Raw genomic sequence first — 6,126 nt, 5'->3', positions numbered from 1 at the left:
TCTTGTTTATTTTAATTAAAATTTTTGGAGGCTAGGCCTCGGTTTTGTGCGGCATTAGCAAAATTTTATTTTGGCAAATTTTGGGTTCTATCGGCTTAATTAATTGGATAAATTAAGATGGATGCGGAATTTAGTGGGAGCTTCAATTATTAATGACGTTAATTACATAATCGGTTAAACAACCTTGACTAGTTTTAATTAGGCGTGTTAATTAGATTAACCACCTAGATTAGTTACTAGTGCGCGCGTGTAATTTATGCATTGTTACTTGTTTATCGTTTTAAAATGCATGAGCCATTCACAAATAGTGAATGGATGAATGGAATGTATATTTTCTCACAGGTTTTATGAAATGGCGACTAGTAGGACCCGATTAGGATAGAAAATACGGACTGCGATCCGTGATGTATTTTTGTAAATCTAAATACGGTCTACGTACGTACCGTTGAGTATTTTTGTACCTTACTATTTAGATTAACCCTAATCGTAGATACTAGTAGTTGCATAATCTTGGTTAAGTCTTGAAGACGGAGTTTCTTGGAAGACAAAGCCATGAAGATGCAAGAGAAGACTTTTTGAAGACTTGAAGAATTCAAGGAGTCATGCTAGTTGCCAACATGCATCTTATACTTATGCTTTATATATTTATGCTTGTGCTTATATATGAATGATATGTTAGATGCATGTTTAGGTTTTCAAAATGTTGTGATGATTAGTTAAGTGTACTTAAATCAACCAACATAGAAACCCTAGGTCCCTAATAATATTGAGTAAAACTTGCCTTTCCAAAACAACACTTACCAACCAAAAGAAGGTGATGGTGGGCTACGCCAAAGCGAGGTACCATCACTACTCCAAGGAACGTAAGGCACACCGAGTGTGCATGTTGGTTTTGGTTGTACTCAACGATATGAGTGATGGAGTTCTAACATGTCGTGGCAAAGTGAATAAATTGTTGAGAGAGCATTAGATGCGATGATTTATTCAACCAAGAGTGACTTAGAGCCATTAGCAAAGCGTTGCTTACCTTAGGAGATTGAGTTAAGACAAGCCAAAGCATGCTTAACCACTCTTTGTTTCTTTAGATCTTGGAATCGACTTATTCTCGCCAAATGGAGACAAATTTAATGCGTGGATAAGACGTTTAATAAGATTGAAAAATTTGCATGAATACCTTTTAATTTTTCAAACTTATTATGTTCTTGATAAATGGTTATACTTTGCACTTATATTTGTAGAATTCCACATAAAACTATATTGTTTTCCATCACTAGTACAAAATTCATGATGGTTTGATTTTTACGTAACACTTTTGTAACATTGTGATATTAGGTAACATTTTTTGTAACACTTTAAAATTGTGTAGCACTTTCTTGTAACACTTTTATATTATGTATCACTTGGTTGTAACAATTTAATTTTTTTTTTAATTTCTTTTTTCTTATCAAAACCGTTTACCTGCTTCAAAATAAAATAACCCCTCATTCAATCGACCCTCCATATAGGTATATACTAACGCTAACCTCCCTCCCTCCCTTCCTCGTATTTATCCCTTCCTCGGCTTCCACTGCACCTCCTCTCCTTTGCTTCCATCGCTACCCTCTTCTCGCTCCCGGTGCTCCATCGTAGCCCTCGTCCAGCACAGCCTACCTGCATAGATCAGAGTTATTGCTCCAACTCGAAGATGTACACAACAGCTCCACAGCCCGTGCTCCAATTGAAGAGACAACAATGGCCACCTATTAGCTTCCGTCCTCGGCCGCTTCCACCTTAAAGTCAAGGTTATGGTTAATTGTTTCCTCTCCCTTCCATTATCAACAAGAATTTGAGTTAGCTAAATTTAGGGTTCGTATTTTGTTTCTCTGATCTTGTTATGATTTATTAATTTGATGTTGAATTTGTCTATTAACATATTTAATTTCACAATTTTCATACTCAATTTTGCATGCATCTCTATTGGTTGAAGTATTTAGATGAGTTTGGGTTTTTTCGTTTTTTCTTTATTTCGATTACTGCTGATTAGATGAGTTTGGGATTTTTTTTGTTTTTTTTTTGTTTTTTCTTTAATCATTTCGATTACTGCTTCTTAGACGAGTTTGGTTGAAGTATTTAGATGAGTTTTCGATTTTTTGTCACATTGTTGTCTTTTAGTTTTGGTAAAAAAAGAAATAGGTGATCCTCCATTTTGATTTCACCATTTTGATTACTACATTATGACATAAAGTACAATTGGCATGTTGTTTAATTGTATAGGGATCACTAGAGGAGTGTAGAATGCTGGTAATTTAATGAAAAGGGAGAGGGAGTTATCGATGGATTGTAATTAAGTAATAATTCTATTATTGATTCCTAACGGGAATTTTCTAGTGTCCAACATTGGGCCGACACTTTGCAGTTCTAAAGAGTTTGTCTGTTGTATCTATAACTCTGCATTTCCCTCTATTGGTAGAATGCTCAAACAAAGCACATTACTTAATCTTATGAAACTGCTCCTTTTTTTTAAAATAGACTAACCTTTAGAGGGGAGGGACACTATTGCCATTATTGTGTATTTTAGTTATGAGGCAACTTAGGAAATAAGTTGAGGAGTTAAACGTTTACACTAAGGGAGGAAATTAAGTAAAACATCGAGATCAGTGAAAAAAATAAGTAGAATATTATTTGAGCGGGTTTGACTTTATTTTTGCCTAGAATTGGGAGTGTCCCGTTTCTTGATAAACTCGCATTGTAAACCTCATTTAATGATTTAATTTCATTGAATTTTAATTGCTACCTTTATCAACTTTCCTTCAAATTCTCTTCAACTATCTCGATTTTACTTTTTCTGAATTTTCCATTCTAATACAGATTGATCCCCCCTGTCCCGTTTCCATTCTAATACACATTGTTCCCCTTGTCCCGTTTATTTATATCATCTATTGAATGTAGCCTTGAACACATTTTTATAAGTGACATTAGATGTTTGTGATCTGATGTGGGTAGTTTAGTAGACTTGTGTCTCGAGTTAATTTAGGGTTGGATATGGATAAGTACCTTTGATGCAGTTATATACTTGCCTTCACCTTACTTTTGTCCCTACTCTTAAAAAGTAATGTTATACTTTACTGATGATAATTTAGGCAGATTTGAGTTAGGATGATGCATTTATAGGGCATCTACAAGCAATCAAACAAGAGATGGGTTAACTATGCCAGTTTTGTCAATAATTAGCCTCCAAATTCTTGTAATTGGTTCTTGGATAATTTAATTTTACTGATCATGATAACCACATATAATAAAAACTTTATTGGAGTATCAGGCATATAAGTTGAAGCATGGGGATGGCAAATTAAAGGGGCACCATGTCACTCATTAAAGTTCCAGTAAGCTACCTCATTGTATTTTTTTTCCCTTTTCCTTTGTATTATTTGTAGAATACCTTAAATTATACTTCGTATTGAATGTGGTTTGTTTCATTGCATGTTTTGCTATGTCTTTCAGTGGTGGACTACATATTTTTAAGCCCATTTGGATGTTGGATTGTGTGGCAGGTGGGAAAGTGTTGAGTTGTGAGTCATTTTTTGCTCATCCTAACTAATTATCACATTACAAAGTGCTTTTTATTTGTTGACATTTTTCTAATTCAAAAACTGAAGTAATTTGCTTATTTATTTGTTACTCCCTTCGGATCTTAAATAGTATCAATAAAGCAGCTACAACAATGAGTAAATTAGGTACTTTAAGGCTTAATTCACAATCTAAGGTTTATCGAAATTTAATTTTCAGTTTAATTCATGTGAGTATTTCACTCTTTTTTTTAACTGAGTTTGAGAAAGTTTTTATCTGAGTACGATATTCACCATTCAAATTAATGTACACATGAATTACCCATAGAAAAATCTAAGTTAATTGCATGTTCTGTTTAGATTGTTTAATTGTGATTGTGGGCTACGGGATCAGGAGTGAGTCAATACCGGCTTTAGTTAATCTTGGTTTGGAGATATTGTTTTGGAGTTTTCAGTTAATCTAGTATTTTTGTTGGTTGTTTTTAATTCACAGCTGTTTTTTACTTGTTAATACTTTAATTGTTACCCATATTGTGTGAAGATGTTGTTATCTAGTAGCTTATGTCTTGTTTGTCCTAAAAAATTCAATCTGTAGTCATATTTTTGAAGCTATTTTGTAAAATCTTTACTATTTATGCTTTTGGTAAGTGTTTTGTAAGATTATTAATTGTCTAAAACAAAGATTTTAAGACAAAAGCATGAATATATGAAAGAGGTAACTGACTTTTGCATTGGGTTTGCATCATGGGCGTGGGATTGAGCGAAATTTATCAGAATCTGTATGGATTATTTTTTACCACTAATCTTTTACCTTTTGATTTATTATTTTTTGCAGTGATACAGGTATTAACTTTAAGATAAGGGTAATCATTGTAGGAGTGATTGTACTAATAGGGTCAATCACATGCTTTGTTATAGAAGTAAGGAATCAGAGGAAAGATCGTGACCGTCATACTAATAGAACAACAATGGCATTAGACTATTCGATGAATGCAGATGCGGCTACAATGATGAGGACGGAGGACAAGATGGAGGAGTTAGTGAAGAGCGTGCAACAAGAAGTCATGATCAAGGAAAGAGTGGGAGTTTGGTGTTTTGTGCGGGAGGAACTGAGTTATTTTCTTCGGAACTAATTGATGAGAGGTTCAGCTGAATAGTTAGGAAGAGGGACTATTAGTACTATGTATAGAGCAGTACTTAATAGTCTTTTTGTTTGGATTAATATATAGTTTAGCCAAACATAAAAGATGGTGTTTATTATTGTCTATAAAAAATATATCAATTTAATTATTGTCTATTGTGTATGCTAATTTCACATTTGTGTTTGTTGTACATGTTAATATTATTTTAACATATTTAAAAAAATAAATAAATAAGTTGCATGTTTTAAATAATCATAGAATAATAAATGTTACTTATTAATTAACAAGGTGTTACATTTGTTTGCAAAAAGTGATACACAATGTCGAATATAGTGATACCATATGTCTAAGATAATTGAAAATTGTTACCTGATAATCAACAAGGTGTTACATTAGTTTTGCAAAAATGATACAAAATGTCTAATAAAGTGTTACCATATGATTGAAAAATATTACTAAAGATAAATAAGTGTTACATAAGAAATAAAAAGTAACACTTTAAAAATGATACTAATAATACAAAAAAGTATTACATAAGAGGGTTTACAGTATCACTTTTAAAAGTGTTACTATATGTTACCCAAAGTGTTACGTAAGACCATAGGTAACATGGGCGGATGTATCACCCACTAAAGTGTTACCTATTGTCTATAATAACACTTTTACCACTTTATGTAATACTTTTTAGATGTTACTTAAGGTCATTTATGCACATGATTGGTAAAGAAAATCTTTGAGAATGGTTCTCAAAGAAAAGTATAGCATTTCTAAAATACAATTCTCATAAATGACTTTTAAGGAAGGTTGGGCATCATGTATTCAAAATACTAGGTAATTTTGATTAAACATGAAGTATTGAGTTGAAAACTCAAATTGTCAATATTAAGAACCAACATATCTTTTCGCTTAATACATAGATGAGTAGGACTCATTGATGTAGTAATTCGAGCGTGAATTAAAGGAAAAGATGGAACTTTGTTTTAGGGCGCATTAGATGCTTAATTATGCCTAACAAAGTATAAAAGTCATAGACTCTTAAAGAAATTGTTCTTAAAGATTATGAGATAAAGTATGATAAGAAATATAGGAAACGAAGAACAATGAAAAGTAATGAGATTCCATTTTATTAAAGAATTCATGTTATTGAAGTTAACTTAGGAACTCATTATCTTCATAAAGTATCGGATACTGCTTGAGTGTTCCACTTTGAAAGTGACCTCAAACTATTGAAGATATATAAGCTAAGTTATCGACTTAGAATGAAGAAAGTGGTGCTACATCAGTTGTAAGGTCGTATGCTTTGTTTAAAGACCATTTAAGCTAAAGGCTGCAACGAATAATGGTTATTATTATGTTCCATAATCAGCAATTGATCCGTTTACATACAAAAAGACTCACATTCAAAGCAATGAGAAATAGTTGCGAGATTTATTTGAATG

The 6,126-nt window shown here is 32.4% G+C and overlaps 1 long non-coding RNA gene across 1 annotated transcript; it reads left to right on the top strand.

Moving 5' to 3' along the window:
- The first annotated feature begins 1,476 nt into the window (after nt 1–1,476).
- On the top strand, nt 1,477–4,836 carry LOC145557691 (uncharacterized). Its single transcript, XR_014092313.1, has 2 exons — nt 1,477–1,781; nt 4,464–4,836. It is a non-coding gene; the product is annotated as an uncharacterized LOC145557691 (long non-coding RNA).
- Nucleotides 4,837–6,126: the final 1,290 nt, after the last annotated feature.

Source organism: Chenopodium album, chromosome 1 (genome assembly GCF_948465745.1).
Source record: "Chenopodium album chromosome 1, dcCheAlbu1.1, whole genome shotgun sequence".
In the NCBI taxonomy this organism is placed as follows: Eukaryota; Viridiplantae; Streptophyta; class Magnoliopsida; order Caryophyllales; family Amaranthaceae; genus Chenopodium; species Chenopodium album.
The sequence above is the reverse complement of the archived record's forward strand: the minus strand, read 5'-3'. Positions and strand labels throughout refer to the sequence as shown.